Raw genomic sequence first — 26,985 nt, forward strand, 5'->3', positions numbered from 1 at the left:
GTAGAGGTTTTGCACCTGGTGAAAGTTATCCAGAATCAGAACAGTGTGTAGCAAGCAGTTAAAGATGAGCCATCTGTTTCTACTGATTTTGGGATGACCACTAGCCCAGTGTTGCACATGAAGGATCATCCCTCACTAGGCAGATAGTTCCTCCTCTTCAGTGGGTATTTTTCCTCTAAAACAGATCCAGCCACAGCTTCTTGTCAGGTGAAGACTGGAAAGGATGAGTGCTGCCCTAAAGCTGATGCATTCCAGCTTTTTTCCAGTAGTACAAGCTGGAGCAGGAATAGCACCCAGGCTTGTGACTGAATGTGGCCAGGGGTGTGCTGGGAGCTCCTGGCAGTGGCAGCCAGTGCTGAGGAGCACTTAGTGGTCCCAGAGGTACCCAAGGAGTGCACATGGAAAGATATGACTATTAAAAGAAAGAGGAATGTAGCTATAAACCTACACTGTGAAGAAATTATTGTAGAAAGATTGTATAATTTAATTATATGTCCTTGGATGAAAATGTATTAAATTGTAACTCTCAATAGTTGAGAGTCAAGCTGCAGATATGAATGAATATCCTCATTACTGTAGACAACTACATCTCATTATCTAAAGTTCCAGGTAAGAATTTACTACAAATTTTTGCTGTACAAATGTATAAAAGGGTTTCATTTGTTCTTAGATGGAATTTACCTAGTTTTCAATCCAACAGATATGACTTTTTCTTCTCCAGTCTCTATCAAAGTTCAAAGCACCATTTCTGTAGGTGCTAAAGAGGATGCTAAGAAGAGTATTGCAGAGGCCTTACAATGCCAAGGTGGTGGTTGCAAAGGAAAGACAGCTCATTCTTCTCTCTCCCCCATTAAAACCCCAGCCAAGACAATGTTCTATGAATAGGCAACTTAAGAGGCACAAACAAATTGCCTGTGCCAGTGCTGATGCCTTTGTTGCTGTGAAATGGAGGGGAAGAATAACTGATTTAAATCCAATTATGCTTTTGGAGTTGGCTTCAAGTCCCTGCTGCATGGTGGAGTATCAGGGGTTTTACATCGACTTTCCATATCAAACTATCTGTATTGTGGTTTCCTGCTTTCTTTAAATGAACCTGCCTCTTGCCTTTGGGAGTCTTGCATGAGTTTTTAGTTAAAGGGCTACATTCACTCAAAGGCTGTGAATGCGTCTAAAACGTGTTGGATTTGGAGTATGCAGCTAAACTCAAGTAGAATTGAAATAAGCATTCCAGTAACAGAGTTGGTCTCTGAAACACAGTGTGCCTGGCACCAAGAACACCAGCTGTGACACTGCTTCTAATTCTTTGCACTGCCCTTTTGACATATAACTTTTTCTGTATCAGTCTTTGAGGATGGAAAAACAAAGCCTTGTTGTGAAGGTGACTGCACAACCACAGTGAGCAGTGGTTTCAGCATGCTTCTGGCTGGCTCAACGAAGGGAGAAAACCTTCAAGTAATGTTTGCTGCTGTGGTTGGTGACATTATCAAATTTCCCAGTGCAAATACCTTTGAGAGGAGCAAGCCTTCAGTTTTTCTTCTTAGGATCATTTAATGAGTCATTATTTACTTTTGTCACATAGCAATACAGGACTTGATTTCTGGGAAAAAAACTGTAACTCTGCCAAGGTTGTTGCTGAATAGAAGCAGCATATTTACAATAACGAAGTTTAAGCTCATCACATGGGAAGTTTCCAGATATAACTTTCATTGTGGTTTCATATTTTCCACTACGTTCCTGCGGGACAGCAGCTCCTTCAGATAAGGTCTGCTCAGTAATGATCTTGAAAGCTGTTTCTATTTGGAAAGGAGAACATCTACGAACACCATAGGAAAAATACCATAAAAAGGTCAGGATGCAAACCTGGGAGCACTTCAGTTTGGGTTATGACAGCAGGAATTTTAGGATGCAGAGTATGAGGGGAGCTTGTGCACTGGTGCCCTCCTGCCACCAGGCTGGGACAGGGTGTACTCCCAGAGTGTGGCCTCGGGCTTTAGTTTCACTACAACCCTTTAAGCCAAGTAGTTTCAAAGGTCTGCATTGGCTGGTGTCCTGACGGGGTTTGGAAACCCTGAGTAAAGAAACTCACTTTTTCTTGCTTTAATCTTCACTCATCTGTTTCCCACACAGAGTGGGGTTTGTTTGGGGTTTTTTTAATGCTAAATGATAAAGCATATGGGCTAAGTAAGTTTATAGGGTGAGTTCCAGTTTAACAGGAGTAGAGTGGATCACACTGTGCCCAGCCAAGCCCTGGAGTGATGGGGATCAAATGTTCCTGTTGTCTTAGTCACACCATGAAGGAGTAATTTCTAATGCTCAGAAGGTTTCCTTGCAAGCCTGCAGTGCCAGAGCCGTAGGAGAAACAGGCAAAGGGAGAAGTGTTATGTTTTCTCCAGATTAGCCTGGCCAGTTTACTACAGTGGTTTAGGAAGAAGCAGGGAGCAACTGTTGCCACTGCGATAGTACGTGAGTTTTGCTGCTGTACCCTGCTTGCCATGCACTCGTTAGGAACTGCACATGTAAAGACCTGAGGTTCTGCACGACTGCAGTGCCAGGCTATAAATACAGGCAGCTTCAGCAGAGCTGATGTGATTTATGCCAGTTGGGGACCTGGTCCAGGGGCCAGGCTAAAACACTGATACAAGGAAGTCTCTCTGACTTTTATTTTCAAATACTCTAATTTCAACAGCTCTGGATTCATCTTAGGGTTGCCTCTATCTTCCCCCCTCCATCCTCTCCTGCTGGTCTTGTGCATTTTTGTTTGACCTTTACATTGTATCAAATGGGGGTTTGGTTTGGTTTGGTGGGTTTTCTTGGTATTTGTTTGTTCAGGATCTGCTGCTGTTAGGTTTTTGGGGTTTTTTTTTTGTCCCTGACCTTCTCTACCTTTTGAGTGTCTACTCCAGTGGAGATCTAAGAAGTTTTGGCTTGACCACTGAGGTGTAAACTGACAGTAGTCTGTTCTTAGGATGTCTTTCTCTTTAGACTAGTCTCTCAAGACTATAAGAAACTTGCAGCAGCTTTCTTTAAAATAGAACTCACTGAGCAGTCTGCAGTCTTGTATGTATGTGTCCCCAGTTCTTGGACTGCTTGGTTGCAAGCTGGGGCTCACCCATACCCTGTAATCTTTTTTCATTAGGACTGTACAAAATTTTACATTAAAAATACAGAGCAAGAATTACTTTTCACAAAGGGAAACTGCTGAAATTTGCAAACAGAAAAGGGAGGAAGCAACTTTGACTTCTGTTATGCTTAAAAGGATGTTTCTCAGCCAAATACTACAATTCCCAAGTGTCATCATAAAATCTTGACAATTTGCCCAAACCCCATTTTCATTCAGGAAGTTTGTGATTAATAGAATTAAGCTCTAATCATGCAAAGCATAGGGAAGTATGTGAGAATACCCACCTTTTATGGCATGGCATTTGTTGGCACTCTCATCTTGGTTGCAGCAGACAAGATTAAAGGATTAGTAAGCAAGCCAGATACTGAACTGCTGCTGCTGAAGTTGTATTTTGCCAGTATATTGATTACAGAGGATTTTTAAAGCCTTCAGAACAATGTCCTGTATCCTTATTTCTATGTTAGCTTGTAACAGTGTATCTTTAATGAAGTGGAGAGCTTATTCATAAGGTAAGCATAAGGTGTCCAAATCAGTTTGGCCTGTTCCTTTGGCTGTCTGTGTAGCTTTGAGGTTTTTATTTTCTTTTTTTGTTCTATGAAGTCTTCTGTGAAAGAGAAGCAGATTTTTGACAATGTTGCCACAAGCAGGGAAACCCATGCTGAGGTCTGGTCTTACACTGAGCCAAGAGCAAACTTCAGTCTCCTTTGGAGGATGCTGGCCATACCTGATACTGTCTGCCAGCCAGCCAATTTATTTTCTGGAAGATGTTCCAGAACAAAGCCCTAAGGCCTGTTCTCCAAATCCCTGCTTAATCACAGAATAGACTGAGTTGGAAGGGACCCATCAGGATTAAGTCCAGCCCTGACCTTGCACAGAACACCCCAAGAATTGCACTGTGTGCCTGAGGGAATCATCCAAACACTTCTTAATTCTCCTTGTGTCAGAATATATTGTAATGGCTTCACTTCACCAACAGAGGATTGCAGCATTTTTTTTTTAAATTAGCAATATGAATGTAAGGAATTGAATGCTAAGGTCATGACTTTCTTTTTTTTTGTGTAATGTTACACTTGGTAGGATACTTTTCTACAATCCTCAGCTTGGGCCGGTTTTTTTTTTTCACAGCTCCAGGCTGGTAGGAAATGCTCGCGATGTATTGAGGTAGCAGGAAGGTAGGTTGGAGCAGGAGTCAGGCAAAACGGAAATCCTGGGAAACTGCTCCATCAAGCGTTGAAAGGTAAAACTGGCACTGCAGGAGGCTAAAAATACAGGTCTGCCTTGGGCCAGAAGCAAGGTGATCTACACACCTTCAGTACAGACCAAACATGCAAAATCCCTACTGGGCTTCAAAGGGCCAGATTCCCCTCTGAGCTGCACAACAGGGGCATTCATTTTAATTTGATGTTTAATCCCTTAAAAATATCCACTGCAGTGACCGGTTAAAAGCTGATCTTCTTTTTTTTTCTCCAACAATTCTGATAACAGCAAATGTTTTCCATATATGCACATCAAATGCACGCTCCAAAAGTAAAGTTTTATTTGCTTTCCTTTGAAATGGAACAATAATTGTTGAAATTGTAGGGAGAGAAAACTAAGCATTTGTTTTATCTTGCATTTTAAGAGTGTATTTAATTATTCTGTTAAATGTTGATAGATATAAAGGCTGGTCTGCATGTACAAGTGTCATGAAATAATTTTTAGGCTTAGATATTTAGGCTTGCTTACTTTCACAGTGAAATTCGAACCCTTATGACCTAAATTTGTTGCTATATTTTATGTACTCATTTAGGATATCTGCTCTGTTTGCTGCTTAGGCAAAGTTTACCATCTACAAGTAGACTTAGATTTTTATGCTATTTTTTTCCCCAAATGTGTCCACTCTTACACAGCCACTTGAGTCAAGTGAGGTAAATTTTAGTCAGTTTTTAGCTTCTAGGGCTTTCTGTGGAGAAACTATACTGAATTTTTATTGAAACTTCATAAGAGAATAAAAAATTTATTAAAATCTTAGTTGGAAATTCCAGCTAGGAAATGAACAGGATTAATGTAGTATAACCTGATTTTCAAGCAAATGCTGTCCTATGAAGAATTTAATTTTTGTAAAAAGAGGTAAGAACTTTTAAATGTCGGTTCTCCAAAATGTCATTGCTGTTTAGATTTAAAAGCTTTCTGGTAGTGTTTTTTGGGGTTTTTTGGGGGGTTTTTTGGGTTTTTTTGTTTGTTTGATTTTTTTTTTTGTTTGATTGACAGAAAAGTCTTCTACTATTTTTGCTTAAAGCCATTGAGCTTTTGCTTGTTTCTGCCTTTTCCCTGGGGGCTGTCCCAGGATTTGTTTTATCTTTTCTTGACTGGTACCTTCAGGAACCTCAAATCTTTATAGAGTCATGTAGTCATTTAGATTGGAAAAGACCTTAAACATCATAGAGTCCAAACGTAACTGTTCTGATATATTGCCTCCATCCCCAAATGTTGAACGAGGCTGGGGGAGGGTACAAAAGCTAAAAATTTCCTTGAAAGCCTCAGACAGGTGCCTAATATTCACAAGCAGGTACAGCTCAGGGTATGCTCACTCCTGCACCCTGTATGCAAATAACTATCAATAATATATCCATAAAATATAGAGTTTCTATTAAAATATTGTCAAATCCCACCTTTTTTGTAAATATGAGTTAAAACCACAGTATGACAGCAACCCAATAAGATCAGCGCTTTGAGTTTATGAACCTGTTTAAAAAATGTACATGTTTACCAGTACATAAAAACTTCCCTGAATTTTGAGTTGGTGAGAAGATGATTAGTTTATAGAGAAATAAATAACAACCATCCCTAACTTGTTTCAGAAAAGACATGCAGGGGGAGTTACAAGCTTAGTAGGTACTGAAGTACTTAGTAGGTACTGAAGCAGTACCTACTGCCTTAAGTGGCGTGCAAAAAATGTACATTGGATGGCTTCAGGTGCCTCCCAGAATTGTTTGGGTTTGTGTTGAATTTGTCAGCATGGCTGAAAACTAGCCTGAAGGGGAGAGTGGTAATTTCTGGGGGACCTGTCAGCAGAGAGTAAAGAAAAGGATGGTGAGTCAGTGCAGAGTGATACTGTTTTTCATCTAAAATCCCCAAAACCCCCTCCACTACTATGCAGAACAACAGGTGTAACCACAAGCTTTCCTAGCTCCCTCCCCCAGCCCAAGCTAATTTAGGTTTCTAAGCCTATGGAATGAATATAACATGATGGAGCCAAGATTTATGAAAAAATATCCATGTTAATATAGGCTGTAAAATAAATGCAAAAAAGCTGAAGTAAAACAGCTTTTATTCACATGAAAAAATAAACCTGTTAGCTCTGATAATCAATTAAATTATTATAGAATCAAGCAATCACAGATGTAGAAGCTTATCCTCCTTAAAGTCATTATAAATCACATCCTTTCCTAAATCTTTCTATTCCCTTTTATTGCTTACATTATAATCCCTGTCCGGGTATCATTTTCATTGCTAAACACACTGTTTGCCAGTCAGTTTATTAAGGTTTGTCTTGATAGTGCCAAAACAAATGCTTCTTTTCAAAGATAAAAGGAAGGCTAATATTAAAACAATAATTTCACCTCTTTGCTGGCAGAGCCTGCTTATTGAAGAAATTGGCACATGGGATCTCTGAGGTGACAGTGAATTAGTGTGTCAATAGGAGCCTGCTTTGAAGTTGAACCCACAGTGTTCTTGGGTATACCCTGTCTCTTGCAATAGGATTTGGGGAAAGAGAACTGTTTGGGGTGGGAAGCAGCTAGCAGTGAAAGTGTTCTTCACTGGTTTTAATTGATTAAAAGCTTTAGTGAAAAAAAGGATGCGACAAATAGTAGACACAAAAAATAAAAGCAGAAAAATTATAGACTTGAAACTGTAGTGACAGGAGAAGGGGCAACGACTTCAGCTGAAAGAGAGCAGGCTTAGATTGGATATTAGAAAGAAATTCCTTGCTGTGAGAGTGGTGAGACACTGCCCAGAGAAGCTGGCTGAGGGTGCCCCATCCCTGGAAGTGCCCAAGGTCAGGTTGGATGGGGCTCTGAGCAGTCTGGTCTAGTGGAAGGTGTCTCTTCCCACAACAGGGCTTTGAAGCTACATGATCTTTAAGGTCCCTTCCAAACCAGGCCATGACTGGACTGCAAAGAGGCATTAAGGGGAATGTCTTAATTAATTAATGCCTTAATTAAAGGGAAGCAAACACTTGTATTACACCCAAAACTGCCATAATTTCAATTGAAACCTGGGGGAAGCATGAGCCTAACAGCTTAACAGCCCTTCTGACTTATATACAAAAGCTACTTCAAACAAGAAGCAGAGCTCCTAAAAACATAACTTAAACCCAAGCCTGAGAACAGATGAGATGTAAATGAAATGTGTTCTGTTTTTCTGTGGTTTAGCTGGTGGCAGGTAGATCCAGAGCCAAGGAAAACTGACAAGCCACACTAGGGCTCAGGGGTCTGAGCGCTGGGAGACAGAAGCTGCTGGTAAATGGGAAGGCTTTTAAGCCCTGAGCACTCAATACCATTTTAGCTTGAAATGCTCAAATTTCATGAGAACTTGATGAAATAAAATCTAACTAATGCATCATCCAAATATGTATTTTATATATACGATATATGTGTGTATACAAAGGAACTTGAGGAAATGGCATGAAATGGTCAGGGAATGTTCAGGCAGGATATCAGGAAAAGGTTCTTTATCCTGAGGGTGGCTGGGCACTGGAACAGGCTCCCCAGGGAAGTCATCCCAGCACCAGCCTGACAGAGTTCAAAAAGCATTTGGACAATGTTCTGGGACACATGGTGGGATTCTCAAGGTGTCCTGACCAGGGCCAAGAGTTGAACTTGATGATTCTGCTGGGTCCCTTCCAACTCAGCAATTTCTATGTTTCTATAAATCAGATTGCAACAAGAACGAGACAAGCAATATTCCCTTTTTACATGGATAAGACTATTTAAAATAAGAAGGGTGTCTCATCTCTAGTTGACCAAAACATTAGGAATAACAGTACTTGAGATAAAGAAACAGGTCAAGATGAGGTAGCATGGGGGAAACACTTAAAGGTAAAGAAAAATATCTTTCAGGTAAGACCAGTCAAGTGTCTTCCTTTGGAGATGCTTTTTGCTTCACATTAAATAGGAAATTGTATGTTCTTTGATGTTCCCAACTTCCTTTAAAGATGAAGCCAGAAAAATGATTGATTGTTCAAGGGTTTGCCCCTGGAATCGTAAAGGTGGCCTCAGTGATGTTTTGTCTATAGATACAAGCTGGTATTATATTTCCACTACAGGCTGGTAATCTGGACATGGAGAGATGGATCTCCATAGCACCAAAGAGATTTACAGTAGATCAGAGAAAGGAAAACTTTAAAAGTGGAGTGAAAAGGTTGAGGTTAGTGTTTGTATTAATGTAACTGTACTGACTTTGGTGTAATTCTTTCAAATTTTTCTCTTAAGGTTAAGATGTCTGTTGGGGTTTATCTTTGGAGAATTACCAACTTAGCTGAGGGGGAAAACATCTTTAATTAAGAAATATCTTCTTTTTCTTGTGATGGAAAATGAAATATAAGAATTAACATTAGATCTGAAAACCCAGGTTTGCCGTATGGAGCTTGGAGAATAACGTATGATCCTGACAATCAGGAAGAATTTCTTCATGGGTTGTCTGGCATTGGAATGGACTCTCCAGGTAGATGGTGGAATCACCATCCCTGGAGGTGTTCAGTGCCACTGGATGTGGCATTTAGAGTCTAGTTGACAAGGTGATGATGAGTTAAAGGTTGGACTTCATGATCTTAGGGGTCTTTTCCAACCTAAATGGTTCTGTGATCCCTGGGACAATCATCCCAGTGCCCCCAGGCCTTCTTCTGCTTTGTGAAAGTCGCCCAATGATGGCACATTCCAAACTCAGTGTAGAGGTAGATGTATGAGAGTTCATGTCTTTTTGAGTCTTTGTCACATTGGTTACATTAAAAAATCTAATTTTTAAAGAAATGTGACTGGCAGAAAGATTTTTTTTTTGATTTCTCATCGGTTAATTGGTGTGGAGTTATATCTTGTGACTGCTAAAGATTAGTAAGGCAGGACCAGAGTTTCCCTGAGACACTGGATAGGTGTTCCTGGCAGTCCTCTTAGTGAAATCCTGTTTTTATTAAATTCCTGGTCTCTGAATGTAACAACATCCTATGTCAAAGTTGATGGGACTCCAACATCTTCTAACTACAACCTTACCTCAAGATAGTAAGTGAGCTATAAATTCTCAGCTTCTTCAGGACTAGGATAAATTGACTGTGAAGTTTCATTTGAAAAGATTTTACATTTAGTCACAATTTTCCCTCCCTACATGAAGGCTCAAGCATCTTGGTGCCCCACCCATTTAATGGAGCCATTGGACATTCAGTGATATTGAAAGCTGTTCCTAAGCTGCTTCAAGTGAGTAATTTCAAATTCACAATGCAGTAAGTCTTTCCTAGAACATATATAGACCACTGTAAAGAAGCAAGGGGGAAACCAGTTCTTTTCTTGGAAATGCTAACAATGAAATTGCTTAGCTGAATTTCTGGAGAAAATAGGAATTAAATTTTTAACATTCTCTTTACTTGGGAAGTGTTAAGTTTTCTGCTTTTAAATGCATCACTCTGCTGTAAAAGGAAGGATATCTGAGTTGATAACTCAGTTTGGGATGTTCATGGCAGAGAAGAGTTGGTCTGGTGATGAGCACCGCGTGCTCAGTACTGAAAATGCTGCTCTGACCTTTTCCTGGCATGCACACTCTGAACAGAAAGATATTTTGACATTTTTAATGTGATATGAAAGGATATGGATATCCTCTTGTGAAATACAATGAACTTATGTGTTTTATGTCACTCTGCTTTGAGACAGCTGGAGCTGAAAATGGGCTGTAACTATAAACACCATTAGTCCTTTTTTTTTTTTTTTTTTTTTTTCATCTGTGTGGAGCACAGCCACCCCTACTCCTGTGCTTTTAGACCTATAAGGATGACAATTTACCTGCCCCACCTGCACTCTCTAGGAGCATTGAAAGGCATGCTCAGGTAAACTGAGACACCGGTGGCTGGGCTTTTGTTGTGCTAATATTTCTTGGCTGTGCACAGGAAATGAATATTAATTACTGCTTGTGCCCTAAGATTTTTATGAAAAGGCCTTCAATATGTGGGAAGGAGGATGACCAGTGTGGTGAGGGGTCCAAGCTGGACATGTGCAATGTGGTGGAGCAGTTTCCTGGGTGTCCATCACATCAGCAGTGAAGACTGTTGCCTTAACCTGGCCACTGTCTGCAAAGCCAGTGCTGGAGAACACCAACATGGCCAGCAGGAGGGTGCTGCAGCCCTCCAGCAGGTTTTTGAAAGCTGCTGGGAGAATCAATGGCTGGTGGAGAGTGTTCAACACAAGTGCACTGCATCCAGATGAACTACCCAGCACAGCAGCTACTTAAAGCACTCCCCAAACTCCCCCAAAAGAAGGGGAAGGATCACCCAAAAGCAGCTTCTAAAAGCCTTTTGCAGGCATTAGTGCTGTCCCCTGTGCTGCAAGCTGCCTACAATGAGCATGTCCACATCTCTGCAATGTGCTCACATTTCAAAGGCACTGCTCCTAACCAGCTGCATCTCAAGAAATTGAGCAATTTTAAAAATTTTTTGGTGGTTTTTTTTGTTTTGTTTTGTTTTGGGTTTTTTTGTTGTTTTTTTTTTAATAAGATACCATGCCAAGTCTTTTGAAATGAAAGCTGGGGCAGGCCTAGTGGAGATTAATGTAGGAAAAATGCTGCTGGCTTGATAAGCCACAGATGTCTGTGAGATTTGTGGACGTTGCTGACAGCTCGTGATGGTTTGCAGCTTGTGAGGTCCCCTGGCTCCAGGACCGATGTGCTGAATCCATGGCTGGAGGTGCAGGGCAGGGCTTGGCCCAGTGTGGTGCTCCCAGGGCTTGAGAAGACCTGGAAGAAAATCTGGTCTGAACCCACTCTGTTATTGGGAGTTTTCTTAAGTGCTGCACCTATTTATGCAAAATAATGACCTTTTTAAAAAATGATGTCAATATTGGCAACTGTTTTTATAATACTGTAACGGGGAGACAAAAGTTGATGAAACTCTGTGAAAGCATAATATGGTGAAGGAAACTAAGGTTATTGCACCAACCTTGGGAGATTGAAAAGGTGACTTACGTTGGTGGAATCATTCCTGCTGGGTGGACAGGAGCTGGACTTCTGTTAGCTCTGCATACTTAATAAAAAATATGCAACTTTTTTCAGGTAAGGTACTTTTTCATTACCTTAAAATACCTTTACGGGCCCTGATGTTTATATGCAACTTGGTACCAATTCTTTCCACGTCTGGATAACAGGAATTGGTACAATCCTTGTCCAAAAAGTCTCAGGAAAGTGCAGAAAATTGCTTTGCCAAAATGTTATGAAAATATTTTTTTAGTTTTTGGGTTTTTTTCCTCAGAACAAGAAGAAGGTTTCTGTAAAATTTTGGTAAATGCTCGGCAAGGAAGTAAATTGCTAAATAGCAATTTAAATGCAAATTTATCTATAACAGGAATCTATGCATGTTCTTGTAAACGAATTAGCAAAGAACCAGGCCTTTCTTGTCATCTTTTTAATACTTTTTAATATTTTTTTCCTGCTGACAGCCTCTGTTGCTCACCCAGGCTGGTACCTTTAGCCCTGTGTCTAATCAACACCTCTTGCTTGGTAGAACTGAGAGACAGCTGGTATTCAGCATCTATATTTTTATTGGAAAAATTTGTACATTGGTAGCTCACATAAGCTGATTGAGGCAGCTAAGAGATAATTTCCATAAATGATAGAAAAACTTTTATTCTGTATACCCTCAAAAGTAGCAGTAGTTTTAGGGGAATTTGAAAGGAAAATCGCAGAACAATTTGGGTTGGAAGGGACCTTAAAAATCATCTCATTCCAACCCCCCTGGTCAGGAACACCTTCCACTAGACCAGGCTGCTCAAAGCCCTGTCCTGGCTGGTCTTGAACGCTTCCAGGAATGGGGCACCCACAACTTCTCTGGGCAATGTCTTCCAGTATCTCACCACCCTCACAGTAAAGAGCTTCTTCTTAAAATCTAACCTAAATCTGCCTTCTTTCAGTTTAAAACCATTCCCCTTTGTCTTGTCACTGTTTCCCCATGTAACAGCTGCTCTTCCTTTCTTTCATAAGCTCCCTTTAAGTACTGGAAGGCCACAACGAGGTCTCCCTGGAGCTGTCTCTTCTCCAGGCTGAACAGCTTCGGCTCAGTTTCATATCAGCAGTGCTCCAACCCTCTCGTCACCTGGGTGGCTCTCCCCTAGACCTAACAGGTCCACCTCTTTCTCCAGATGGGGTTGCAGGAGGGCAGAGTAGGGGGGCAGAATCCCCTGAGAGACTGAGAAGCCTGACTGCCAGTGAAGACAGGCAAAGAATTCATTGAGTACCTCAGCCTTCTCCATATCTGTTGTCAGTATTTCTCTCTTCTCATACCCATCCTGTACACCCTCCTTGGCCTTTCCTTTCTGGCCTACGTACTTATAGAATCCCTTCTTGTTATTCTTGGCAAGTCCTATTCCATCTCTGCCTTAGCTTTTCTGATCTTGTACCTACATGTCCAAACTATGGCTTCAGTTACCCAAAATATTTGTTATATAATGAGTATTTGAGGGAAAAAATGAAAATTCTTTCATTTCAATTCCTCCATAAAATAAAAAGTTTCAAACATTTTCTTTGGAGTAGATGAACAGGACGGAAACTGGCTATGTTATATAGCATATTATATATAAAATGAGCTTAAGCCTCTAGATCTTTACAATATTCTGTGCTCACAGTTTGGGGTGGGAGGGTAGGGGGGGGATAAAAAGTGCTATACATCATGCTTATCTGATATTTTTGCTTATGAGCACAAAAAAAGCCTGGTGCAGCAATAATAAATACCTGCTGTCACCTACTGCCACCATGATATTAGCAAAGGGAACTCTGATATCTGCATTTGCAAAGAGTGAACAGAGACAATGCTCAAATGAGCCCCAGGGAATCATCTCTTGTCAGCTCTTCTGTTTGTGGCTTGTCAGTGCAAAGACATCTCCTCTTCACATTGTGGCACTTGTGGGGGGCTCTTGGTAAAGCTCACACACCACGTTACCATTTCAACTCCTCTATCCTTGGGTGGCATTTAGAACAGTATTCAGAACATTAGTTTTCTTTACATGGGGTTCTAAATGCTTATCAACTGTAGATTGATGTACACCTCTGCAGGGAAATCCATCACTGTAATAATGTAAATTCAGCTCTAGGAATTCTGTGATTTGCAGCAGGGTAAAAATGTCTCCCCCCCCCCAATTTGGGATGAGAATGTGCCTCACAATCTCCAGGCAAGGTTTCTTTTAGGTAGCTCATCTGTTGTGCCAAGTCAACCTGAAGTGGGGATGATTTCAGCATTGTTCAAGACTTCATTGTATGAGTCTGTAGGATAAGATATAAGCACACTTTGATGAGGATTTAAAAACCTAGATTTCCCACAGACTGCTGTGCTGGAGCTGAACTATCACTTCTGAGTAGTTATTAGTGCCTTGAATCTTATTTTCATGCTCTTAATGGTCATGTTATGTAAAACCATTATATTTGGGGTGGAATGGGTCTCTAATCTGAAAATATCTTAACACAGCAGCTCTCTGAATAAAATTGCTTGTGAAGATTCCTTTATGGGAATAAGAATATGAAATTCACCATATAAAACTGGCAATGCTACATAAAACTCCTGCAGGACTGTGTATGTTAGGGGTTTGTTTCAGGGTTTTTTTTTAAGAATAAGGGAAAAGTGTAATTTATGCCGAGATAATTAGTGGTGTTTTACCATTGAAATGTACACCACTTAGAGGAGCCTTTCACACCTGCACAGGGTATGAAATTCCAAACAATTAAAACAATTAATGTTTTCTCCTGAAAAAAGTCTGTTGTGCATTAGCAAAAAGCATATTTTGAGACTTGTAAAAAATGTGATAAAACAATGTGTGATAAATGGAAAATGTGCTGTCAAAGATCTTGACACTTCTTTTCATTCCCAAAAGTAGATATCGATAACTTTGTGAACTAGTGTCACTTGACAAGATTGATTTATTGCTGTATTCCATGAGAAAGGCTTTTGCTTTTCAAGAATTGTGACAGGGAACTATTTGGGGGTTTTTGTTCTTCTAAAAACAAAAGTGTGGTGCCATTTGGTCTTTTGGCCAAGAACTGAAAACAAGTAGTAGAGGTTAAAAGTCATCTTAAAAGTGAACAACTTGTCTGTATTTCTACTTATCTTCTATCTTAAAGGAACTCTAAAAGGGGGGATACCACACAAGTTTTTATATTAAATATTAGTTTATTGTGTCCTGGCCTTGTAGGTGTTCACTCTGTATTTCTTCAATGGGCAGGAAAACTGCAGTGTATCGATCACTACATTTTTACACTTTGTGCATTCTATGAATGTCATCAGACTTTAAGTCATCACATGGAAAAAATTTTGTATGTACACTGAGGAAGCAAATACCTGAAAAGAAGACTCCTTCAGCTGACAGCTCCAAAATGCCATTCACGAGTGTTTGTGGCAGTATATTAAAATTATTTCTTTAGAAGAGAAATTTAAAATAAGTCATTTAACAGAAAGAGGGGAAAAAATGCTTTTGACTTCAGTTAATGAGTGTTCTCATGGTCATCTTTGTAGAGAAATGGTAGAAAAGCATTTAAGAAAATGAAAGCTGAAATCCTCTGTATCCCTGGTGCAAAGCAGGAAGAGCCATCAGCACGCCATGGGCGCTTGGTGCCATCCCTTTCCCAGTTCCCTATTTTTGGATGTCTCTGTGGAAGGTCAGTGGGAAATATAACTCCTGGCTCCTAAGGCAAAAGCAGCCTGGATTATCATCCATGCGAAACCAAAGACGGGGTGCTAGCGGAGAGCAAATAGTTACTCCTGTTAGTATTTCCTATATTAATGCGAGCATCTTAAATTTCAGTTGTTCTAAATTAGCAGCTGAATTAAAAAAAAATATTTAGCTCTATTTTGCTTCCCCTTGGTCAATTGTTCATTATTTCCATCTAATGCTTGAAACCTAATCACCATTGCTGAGAAAATATTTCAGGAAACTATCTCGACAAAGCATTTTAATATAAATATTAAGAGATAAACTTTTTGTCAGTTTGATAAGAATAAGTCACATATCATACATTCATAATCATACACTTTGTTAATTTTTTATGTGCAGTTTCTGCATCTTTATTAGGAAGCCATAAACACTAACACTGATATTTCATGTTTTGTTACTAATAGCAATTGAAGGAAGAAATTGCAGGAAGCTCTAGCTCTCCAGCAAGCATGTTTGCATGAGCACAGAAGCACCAGGGAAGGGTTTTGGTTGTCATGGCCAAATCTGTGGTTGCCAGCACATCCCTGTGAAACTGTGGCTTTGTCCTTCTTGTGCCAGCCAGTGGCTGTGACTTTCTTGAGGAAATCTCAGTACATGCCTTCTCCAAGAACAGATGTGTTTGTCTTGTGTCTTGAAAAAATCTTTTAAATGTTAACTAAAATAATTAAATTTTAAAGTATATTTAGAAGCTGCATTTGAGATTCCAGTCCCTCAGAAGGGGAGAAGGCACCAATTTCACCATTCAATGAATGCCATAAGCTGATTTATGTCTTCTTTTGACACTCAGTCATGTGGCAGAGGCAAAGGAGCAGCTGGTAATGGAACCAGTAAAAGTTAAAGAGGAGGAAATGCTATATTACAGAAGCAGAGGTATATTATTAGCTCCTGCACTCTGCTAGAGATGATGCTTGGGATGAGAGAAGCTCTTTGGGAGGCCAGACAAATTTCCCTGAGGCTTTCAGAACTGGTGTTTCCCAGTGGGAGTAATGCCTAGAATCTGGACCAGACTGTGCCACACAAAAATGAGGGGCCACAGATGCAGAGAGGTGCTGGACAATCACATAACTGAGTCCAACACTAGCAGCATATTCCTGCTAAGAGGGATTTTACTGTAATTGAGTGTGCTGAATAAGAAATAAAAAAGTCATGAGCTGAAGCAGTATGGGGAATTAAAGCAGAAATTTCTTCTGAGTGTTGCATTATCAAATTGGGAAGGACCAAGGCAACCCTTCACTTTGCAGATGGCAAAGGGCAAATACTGACAAAAACACCTGGATTGCCACGTCAGTAGCACATGGAAAATCATGGTTCCTGTCCTTTATAGCTCTCTGCATGGGCAATGTGGGCCAGCCCCTCTCCTAACCTTACCAAGCTCACCCTTACAGCCTTGAGTCTTGCTCAGACACCTCTCTATGAGAAACTGTTCCAGACATGAATTGCTCTAACATTGCAACGTCCTTCTCCTATTTTGCCACCCATGCCCTAAGATAAACCATCAATCCCCTGAGTGGGCTGGAAAAGTGTGAGATGCTATAATGTGTATGAATTTAAATGTTTATAAAGAGTGAAAAGGCAAGAGAAATTAACATTACTAATATTTAGCTTTAAAAAAAACCTCAAACAAAATGAAAACCCCACAACCACCCATCCCAACTTTCTTAAAACAGAAAGAATCACTTCATGTAGGAAACTACAGAAGAAGGATTTAAAAGGGTAAAGAAGGAAGAATTCTAACACTGAAAAAAAGTGCATGTTATAGCAAATGAGGCCAGTTCTGCATCAAGATGTGGTTTTTGTGACTCTTCATCATATTCCAGATGAAATTCCCCTTTCCTAAATACTGAGTTGAAGCATATATACTTAAGGATACTGTTGACACTTGTGTCGTGGCTTTTTCTTTTTTATCAGCTAGAAGTATCTGTGAACTGGAAAGCTTATCATTAATAATTAACGTAGCTTCTTCTGTCTTTCATCTCTGTGCCTGCCAACCTGGATATATTAAATTTCTTGAGCTTTGCTTCCGTCTTAGTTTTGATAATCTCATATCCCCGTCACCATTATTTATATTGCCTTGATCCATCTTGCAAAATGATGTCAAGTTCTCATTTACAGCTATATCTACATCATCCTTGGTTTATCTCCTATCTCAATCATATAACAATTCTTTTTATTTGCTTCTTTGCTCTTCTCCTCTTATTTGTACACAACAGTCTTGTTGCTGTTTGTTTTGAATGGCAATTCTTCAATTTGTAAAATAGCACTTGTTCAAGTTGCATTTAAATTATATTCAAAAATAGATTTTTTTTTAGTAGGCAGTGGGGTATTTTTCATATACCCTAAACTCTCTTCTAAATCAATTTTGCATTTTTTAAAATTGTATATTTCTTTCATCTTAAAAAATTAGCTATGTTTTATTTATTTATTAAAAAAAAAAATAAAAATAAGAGGAAAAGCAACAGCTTCTAAACTGCAGATTGAAAATTAGCTTGTCCTTAGCAAGTGAGATAGTTTTGGCAGCAATCACACTAAACAGGGATTTTCCAATCTTGGCTGCTAACATGAGATTCCTCGTTTAGGATCACATTGCTTGTAGATTACAGAATTGGCCACAGAATAGACACACTACTCAAATGACAGATCTGTCCAACCTGTGCTGTGTTACAGGAAACGGGGCCATGTTTTGTAAACCAGAGCTAATATTTTCCATCTGTAACCAAGTACAAGACTGATGAAGGACATAAAGAATATTCTGAAATGGAGAGCAACTGGAAGACGAAATACCGAGTCTTTAAAAAAAGATGCAAAATAAATTTAAATTTTTTTTAAAAATTCATTTAAAAATTTTTAAAAATGCAAAAATGTATTTTTGTTTATTTCTTTCTTATGATCTTGCAGCCTGAAAGTCCAACACATGAATACCTATCCCAAGAGCAAGGCTCCAAGTTACAGACCAGGAGCTGAGCTGCGGGGAGGTGATTGGACCAGCTCATCAGTGCTCCCAGGCTTTGCCTCATCGGCCCCTAATGCCCTTGGTCCCTGTGTGATGTGTTGCAGTGTTCCTAAGTGGGTTAGTGGCAGATGTCCTTATGTCTTTGGATAGATCCTGGCTTATGGGCCAGTATTTAGTGTTCCTTGTTCCTTTTGAATATAAAGGTAATGGTACCAATTTGAGATGTTTTTATGATTTGTCCTTGGTAGAGGACAGCTTTCGTGGCAGATGTTGTTGCACTTTCAAAATTGATTTAAAAAGAAGGGGAGGCTCTGTGTTGGGAAAAGGGAACTCTGTCAAAAGCTCTGCTGAACTCATCCCGTGTGGACCAAGCAAGTGTGGGCAGGAATTCCCATTTTCAAGGCATATTTTAGAAGACAGGGCCAGAGTTGCCAGTGTGAGAGCTGTATAAGATTGAAAGAAAAAAAATCTTATAATGGCTCTCAAGAGATGATGATGGAGATGCTCACCAGGCTGGAACTTCCAGAGTGCTGAGGTGGTGTACCTGCCAAACTGGGTTTGTGCAGAACAGATGGCCACAAAACTTTCATGGTTGTGGAAAAGGATTTCTGAAAGGGCAGAATTTGGCTCAAAGTGTTTCTCCGAGGTTGTGGTGCCTGCAGCAGTCAGTTTTTTAACCACAGGGTGAAAAATGCTGCCTGTGTAAAGCAAATACTCCTCTGACCACTTGTATTCAATAGCAATGAGTGCACAAAGCCTGTGACCAGCTAATTTTAGTGTGGGTTGGTTTGGGGTTTTTATCATAAAAACTGTCACCATATGTAATATATACGGTAAACCATATATAATATATAATGTAAACCACACACACACTTCCACCCTTATTTCCTTCTGCTCAGAGTAGCACAAGGCTCATCTAGGACTGTAGGAAGGACATCTAGGACTGGTGGAAGTGTATAAATATTTTAAAGTGCTCCTAGAAAGTAGGTTTTAGGTATGAAGAGTAGGAAATCACTGGTGGGAAACCACGAAGTTATGGGTTTCAACACAAATGAGGTGGCAGAGGTGACTGTCTTTTACCAGACAATGGACCTGGCTGTAATTTTTTTATATTTATGGTGCATAGAAGGACAATTTATTTAACTTCTCAATGTTTATTAAACACAAATATACTTTACTTGAAAGTTCAGTATCAAATAGAATTATTTTCTCATGCTGAGTAACAAACATTTTTAGGAGAAAACAGATTGTAATGATGTTACAGCCCCAACCTACAGTAAGATATATAAGAGAAATATTAGTACCCTCTCAAATGGAAACAATACTGTTTCCATGGTCTGTTACTACAAAGACTCTCTTATCATACCTCAGGTAGTAAATGTTTATTAAAATAGTGATGAAAACCATTGGAGAGTACAATTAGAAGGTGGTTCATCAAGGCGGAAAGGGTGCCCTCTTAAGATGACCGCTGTTTCAAATTGGGAGTCTGTGCTGGCTTTATTGTAAATTAAGACTTTGAGCAATGCTCTGGGACATAATTGCATGTTTGTAACTATAATTTGAGTGTTGTAATACTAACAATTCAAATTAGCTTTAAAGAGAAGGTTTGAGGTGTCTAGTTATAAGTGTGAACACTGGTATTGTTTTAATATAATACATCCTTTTATGAAGAAATAATCATTGATGCTTGTTAATTGCTTTTGCTAAGGTTAAGTCTAGAGTTCAAGGTTTGCTTGTCTGATTTGAGAAAAGGAGAAGCCTCATTATTAACAGCTCACATTAATTATAGGGAGATGGGACAGCAGAGCTGAGCATCATTTCCCGTCTCTTCAGCCAAGAGGAATAGAAAGAGCAGCACTTTTGTGGCTGCTGTGTGGGGATGATACTAAGCTTGGAATTTAAGCACTTGTTTCAGTTAGACATTAGTAAAACATCCTAAAGTTTGAAAAGCTACAGCTAGTGTTGGAATTGCTAAATGCTGCCTTATTCTTTAAAAATGGTCATGGACAATTGACTATCTCTCTTCACTTGGTAAGGACCCAGGGTGGTGTTTTTTCTGGGTGCTCCAGATGAGGGCTGGTCCTAAGTCTGCTACATTATGTCAGTCTTGGTCAGTCAGTTTCAGGGCAGACAGTTGCTGTCCCATGCACAGGCTGCTCCCTTGTCTGCTGTTGATTTTAGGATTAGTACCAAACCTGGGAAATAGAGGAGTTTCAGAAAAACAGAGGTACCTGAGGTAGTGTAACTCATGGACCTTTAAACATCTGCAGCTACAAGATAAAGACCAGCTTTAGCAGACACATTTCTGCTCATCATTTGCCAGAGAGACACTTGCTGATTGTGACTAGATTCTGCTGATTCTAGCTTTGTTTATGAGTGGAACTGGAACTAGCTTTAAGGCTGTCAGCCGAAGGGTTGAAACATACCTTTGTTGTGGAGGCATACCCCTTCATGGGTAGGATGAGAGCTGACACCTGCAGGAACTTAAATTAGCTCTGTAAGGTTTAAAGCAGTGGTTAGTGCTGAGATGGAGGCTCTAGCTCAGGAAAGCTGAGGCTGTTGATTTGGTTCTTGGACCCTTGCACCTCAGACAAAGTTGGATGAGGAAAAGGAGAATGCTTTATCCCATCCAGCATTGGTCAGGGATAAAGCCATCTTGCTAAACAGAGCCAGCCTTGCAGCTCCCACTACCAGGACCCCAGCTGGACCCTGGGGTCAGCTTGCCAGCTTTGATTCCAGGAGGTACCAGTCTGGATCTAGTGAAAGCTAAGGATGAAGGATGCAGATTTCCTTCTGCTCTTTGCTGGGATTGCGTTGCCTAGGGACTCATCCTGGGACAGTGCTTGCAGATGCAATTAATACCAGATTAAGTAAAAGTATGGGATGGGACAAGAATAAATTAAATACCTTATTTGCTCAGTTCTTCACATTTTTGGTAAACTGACTTTTCTGCCTGTGTCCAACTCACTCAGAAGCTCCTTTTGTGGGTGATGAGTGAATCTCTGTGCATAGCTCTAACCCTTTACATTTCTTTTCAATGCTAAATTGTTATTTATAGAAAGTAGTTTTACAAAGGCTGTGGAATTATTGGCTGTATATTTTAAAAAGCAAGCCAGATGAGGAACAAAAATAATATGTATTCAAATTCTTTTAAGTCCAAGCTGTGCATTTACTCTGCTGCTATTCATGGGATCCACTAAAAATCTGCATTACAGTCTTTTGGATTTTTTCAATTCTTCTTTTGCTTTGCAAAAATTTGGAACTTCAAATTAAACCCTGGGAAAAGAATCATTTGGTCTGGCTGAACATTTGATAAGCAGACATGGAAGAAGCTGGTGCATAAACTGTTTATTGTTGGCATGTGGGGACACAAGCAGGAGGAATATATGGAGCAAAGTGGGACTGTGGCATTACTCTTTGGGGAAATCTGTTGTTTTGCAAAACATTTCTATGAATTAGGGAATAACCTGGGATGCCCTAGAGACGTACCTGGGCACCAAGTCAGAGTAATGCACAAACACATGGCAAAGAACTGACTTTCACTTGGCCCTGACCATTTGCTTTTCCATTTGCACAGCAAGACGGGTTGGTCAACCATGCAGGCAAAGCAAGTGGCTGCCACCTCCCTGTGGCACAACCACGAGCTTATGAGGCAAGGAAAGTCTTTGACAGGGCAGTGAGAACAGCCAAAGCCAGATGGGACTGCAAGCTGCTGGGAAAACATTAAGGAAGGATGTGGGGAAAGCTGCAGTACTTGTAAATATTATTATCTGCATGGAGTTCAGCATGCCTTGTTGTGAAAAGCTTTGGCAGTGCTTTGCAGCGAATTACGTCTGCAGTGAAATGTGAGCAGATGAAAACTGGAAGCAATCATGCTAAACACTCCTGAGGCTTTACCTTTCCAAATGTTTATGTTTATGTGGCTCCTGTTTTGATCACCTGCTTGCAGCTGAGTATTTTCCTTTTCCTCCTTGGATTTTAAGGGAGCAGAAGACTAATAAAGGGCAGGAGTTCTCTTCCTCCTCTCATACCCTGCTTGGAAGATGAGTGAAATGTCCTGGCAAGCAGATCTGAAGCAGGTCCCTAAGCTTTTGGGACACCTAATGAGGGTCTCTGTGTTGTGTGTGCAGTACTCTCAAGGGGCCTGTCAGACTAGAAATAGGAATTTTGGTGTTGTTAAATGTGAGGGAAAAAAAATAAATACTTCCTGTCTTCATGAACACCAAACTGGCTCAGCTCTGCACGTTATGCTGGCCTGGTGCTGAGGTCCTTGGTGAGCCTGGGCTTTCCCAGTCCATCCCTCATGCTCCAACATATTTTCTGTGCAGTTAGACAGCCTGGGGCTCATGTGTTAAAACAGAAGGTGCTGGGGTGCCCTTCCCCTCCCTGGTACACACCATCCACACTTTCCTCACCACAGGGGAGGCTCCTGGAGGCTGACATTTCATATCACCACGTTGCCATGCCTGTCTCTGACAAGGAGAAAATTTTAGTCGCTCGCCTCATTGGGTTGCAAACCTTTATGAACACCGCAACTAATAGCCCCGGTAAGTAGAAGATTAATTTCTATACCACCTGGCAGCAAGCTGTGGATTAGGCTGCTGTCCCTCGTGTGGGTTTAATGTTGGAGGAATGGGGCACTCGAGCACCCAGACAATCAGCCTCTTGTTCAAACAATGAGCTTCTCGGTCTTGTTAGCCAGCGCTCTTAAATTTTCATTTTATTCTGGTATGCAGGCTTGTGTGATGTGGAGAATTGCTTCAGCACAGAGACTGCAAACCTGTTCAATTAAAGGAAATGCTCAGATCCAGCTGTTGGAGTCCCATGACTGCCAATACTCCTCACAGAGTAAGTAAGCCCAACACACTCTGCCCTTGGAACAGATACGACAATTTGCGCCTTAATTCTCCTGGAAAAAAGAGCCTTTGTTGGGAGAGGACGACTGGGGAAAGGAGGAGGAATGCAAAGTGTGGTGCAGAAAATGCCCAGTGAGACCAAGTTGTCTGCAGATAACAGAGAAGGCTGTATAGCATGAGCATGAGGTAACAAGGCACCATCAGAAGCATGTACGATACAAGCTCCTGTTGCAGCTATAGAATCATCTTGCAAGTTTTGCAAATGCTTTCCTCTCTTGAAAAAACATATGTTGTGGAGTAACTTACCCTAGACTTTCACTTCCAAGGAACAGGCCAACCATCACAGCCCTGAAGTGTGACTATTTGTCACTGCACTATTTGTGCCTGGGTTTTCAGTTGCCTTAGTTTTGGTGACAAGTTTCTGCACCATTTGCAGGTGACAGAGGTGTTGGGACAGTGTCTGATGGTCACCTAGATATGCCAGATGTTTTTGTACAGGTCTTTTTATAAAAGATCTTTTATATCTTTTATGTATATCTACAAATATCAATAGACATATTATTATTTATCGAAAAATATAATATTATACATATTTATACATATATATAAAGGGCTGTAACTGTTTCAGTAAGTGCTGAATACACTTCAGCTACAAATTCACAGGAGCTGACCTAATGCTCACGTCTTAACCAAGAGCTAAGTTCCTAAGATTGAAGCAGGGGAAGGAAGACATTGGAATAGGATAAACCACAGGAAGAAATGATGGGTTTCACCTGAGTGGCAGAAGCCATCTCCTCATGGGCACCTGGAATTCTCATCCCAAAGCAGGCACTGGTAACCTCTTGTCTGACTTCAGGAATCATCATATCTCTGGAAATGCAGTTTTCCCTACTCCTGCTGTCGCTTCCCCCTCAACCTCACTTTGCTTACTGTTTAAAAATTGTGACATGGGGGCTTTAAAAAGATACTAGGCACAGTTTCAGATGCTGAGGTGGAATGGGTTTCTGACTGGCCCTCAGTGGCAGGCAGGCTGCTGCTGTACCCTAGGCTGCACTCGTGCCATTTGTCACACAGGCTAAAACTTGAAAATGTTGCATTTTAATTTACTAAGTGGGCCTGTGAGGTGCACAGGATAGCACCCCATGCTGAACTGGATAATAAAGTCTTGATTGTTAATTGGCTGCCCCAAGTGTCTTTTTTAGTCAAGTATATGTCCATCTTCCCCCTTGTATAGATATAAATATATATGTACACATATGCAAATATATATGTACTTATGTGTAGCTGTGTGTGTGTATATAAATACACACACATATCTATAGATACATCATTTATGTACATGTTAAAAAATATATAAATGCCTGACTTTATTGCCAGGTTGAGAAAGGGCTCTGGTGCTTTAAATCAGTGCAGAAGATGAAGCAGCTGTCGGATCAAATCTTTGCAGCTATTCTATTGTGTGTTTCTTGTTTCAGGCAGCAGCTGAGCCCACAGGCTCTGTGCAAGAAATTTGCTGAAGAAATCCCCTCTGCACGTGGCCAGCAGCCTGAATCAGCCTTTTCTGGTGGATGGTGAAACAGTGGAAGACCTTTGAAGGAAATTGCTACCATGGGGTTTGTCTGGCTGTGAGGTATGTACAGCACCCCTTGTCCCTGATTCATCTATTTGTTGTTAAAGTGTATTTTATGGACACATTGCTAGCAACAGATTGAAGGAGCTGCTTTGTAAATCAAAAATAAATAATTCTAACTGTCTGCATGATATGATGTACATATGGTTTTCTTTCAGGTAAGTTAAAATGCAAAACCAGAGAACAACTGTGGTCCAGCTGATGAGACGGTATAAATCAAGAGTAGGGACACTAAGGTGAGTGGACTGAAAACAAACACTTTATGACTCCCTACACTGTTCCTCTGTGTTTAGGGCAACTGAAAACAGGGTAAACAGTAAAAAACATCTCCAGAGCCCAAGCTTTACTGAGTTTTTGGCTCACTGTCTAGTGTAGATGCTTGTAAGACCTCTCCCCTAGCAGGCTGGCAGACTGACCCCCCCTTAGAGTTATAAACCCAGGTTGTTGCAATGAAAAATGCCTCTATTAATAACTTTGCTTTGGGTTTAGGTTTTTTGCAGATGTGCTTCCCTGAGGAGGAAGAGCAGATGCCTTTGCTCCAGGAGCTACAGTTGTGTCCCACCCCAGCTGGACAAGCCCCTGCACCTTCAGCATCTCTCCTGCTGCTGTGGAGATGCTTGCATGAGAGCAGTCTGCCATGCACCTTCACCTGTGGGCTGTCTCTGATGTGTGCCTCTTGCAGCCACAGACACCTGTGTTAGGGAGTGTTAGGCCACTCTTGACAAGGCTTCAGCTCACACAGAGCCAGGGCTGTGCTGTGAGGGGGAGTGGGACACAGAAAACCCTTATAGCCTTGAAAACCCAGCAGGACTGCAGGCAGAATCCTGTTGCACAGCAGCCAGACTGGCTGGCACCCCAACAGGGCACTTCATCCCCAGACAGCTGCAGCTGGCCATGACAACAGCCATGCTGGGCAGTGTTGGGGCAGGCTGCAGGGCAGCTATGGGGGGAATGCAGTGGCACCCAGGGGTACTGCTTCTTGCACAGCACAAACCACTCATGCTGTACATGTGAGACACAAACCCCTGGCATGCCCCAAGTGCACACCACACTGGAGACACAAAACACACATCCCTACACTCCTAAAACACACAACACCCTCTGCTGCACAGCACTTACACACTGCATACATGGAAAGCAAAGGAGGTGTGTGCTGCAGATGCGGGGTGCAAGCCACATCAGCCACACTTGGTGGAGGCAGGATCTGTGTGCTACTCCTGCTTTCCCAGTTCAGGGCTCCCAGCCACTGCCTTTCTTACACTGGTGGGATTGACAGTAAGCAAAAGCAGAGCGTAGCACATCCCCCCTGGGTAGTGGAGCAGAGAAAACAGCATTCACCATCTCCATTCTTTCCTCTGCCCTTCACTTTTAAATAAACACCAAATAACATCCATAATATTTGTCTTAAGCCATCTCAGCCTTCCCAAAGCACTTATCCTGTTGACCCTCAGTAATATCAGGATGCATTCAAGTGTTGCTTGAGGCAATGCTGTGCCTGGTGGTACACACTAAGCCATGCACAGTGCTAAAGACACAGCTGGATAGCCCAGGAGCAGAAGGCTGTTATTGGCTGGAGAATGACACTCATTTCCCCCAAATATTTAATAACCGTGGTTAATTTTAATGTCCTACCTGAGTCACTTGTTTGAAGCCAAGTAATGAAAACCACCACCACTGACAGAAAAGCTTTTATACCTTAGCATTATGATACAGCACCCATCCCTCTGCAGTGTGGGCTTCAAGCTGGTTGATTTAAGTCACAGCTGTCTGGTCAAAGCTCCATTTTATTGCCAAGTGTATGCACTTTTTCCCAAGTAAAACATTCCATCTCATTAAGGTGGTTAACAACACACCCTCTCTCCCCTCCCAGGAGAAGCACATGCACACTCCAGCACCCTCAGCAAGCATTACCTCCACAGAAGCATGTCAGAGGGAGCCCCCAGACAACTCTCTCTGCCTGTGCTGTGGCACAGCAGATGCTCAGTTAGGAAAGAGTCAGCCTGCTCCCCTGTGTAACCCAACTCCCCTATGCCACAGCTTGAGTGTTTCAGCTGAGTGTGCCTCAGCAGGAATGCTGCAGGACAGTGCTCCTGACTGCTAAGCACAGCTTTGATGGTCACACATCTTCATTCTTGCTGGAGGGACTTGCATGCCCAGCAGGCAGAGACTTGCCTTGCTCACATAACTGCTCCTGGTGCTGTAAATAAACCAAGCCTGGAGCAAGAGCTGTATTTTTACTGATCCTGGACAGAGTGGCTCACCAGGTTTGCTGTGGTGGAAGCCTGGACCTTAAAACAAAAAAAAAAATTAACACAATAGTCTATTCTACCATGTTCTATCATGTTCTACCTCAGGGTGCAGGCCTGTGCTGGGGCTGAGGAGACCAGAACCTACTGCTTTGGGGTGTTTTTTAATTGTAAGTTTATGTATTGAGTCAGTAACAGGTGAGGGCACTCTCCTGCCCTCTGGAATCCTTCAGCATCTGAGTGTCACTTGCT

General features: G+C 41.2%; 2 long non-coding RNA genes across 5 annotated transcripts; one reads left to right on the top strand and one right to left on the bottom strand.

The window, feature by feature from the left end:
- The first annotated feature begins 1,678 nt into the window (after positions 1-1,678).
- LOC131590149 (uncharacterized) lies at positions 1,679-26,404 on the top strand. 4 transcript variants are annotated; one of them, XR_009279987.1, is made up of 7 exons: positions 1,679-2,459; positions 14,853-14,995; positions 22,422-22,548; positions 22,738-22,849; positions 24,333-24,487; positions 24,646-24,723; positions 24,977-26,404. It is a non-coding gene; the product is annotated as an uncharacterized LOC131590149 (long non-coding RNA). The 4 variants fall into 4 exon arrangements; XR_009279989.1 differs by lacking the exon at positions 14,853-14,995 and adding an exon at positions 21,579-21,757; XR_009279988.1 differs by lacking the exon at positions 14,853-14,995 and having other exon boundaries at positions 1,679-2,463.
- Positions 9,633-26,486, bottom strand: LOC131590162 (uncharacterized). Its single transcript, XR_009279998.1, has 3 exons — positions 26,399-26,486; positions 20,428-20,496; positions 9,633-11,095 (listed from the first exon to the last, which is right to left on the bottom strand). It is a non-coding gene; the product is annotated as an uncharacterized LOC131590162 (long non-coding RNA).
- Between the last annotated feature and the right edge of the window lie 499 nt (positions 26,487-26,985).

The sequence above is a fragment of the Poecile atricapillus genome, chromosome 1 (genome assembly GCF_030490865.1).
Source record: "Poecile atricapillus isolate bPoeAtr1 chromosome 1, bPoeAtr1.hap1, whole genome shotgun sequence".
Classification (NCBI taxonomy): domain Eukaryota; kingdom Metazoa; phylum Chordata; class Aves; order Passeriformes; family Paridae; genus Poecile; species Poecile atricapillus.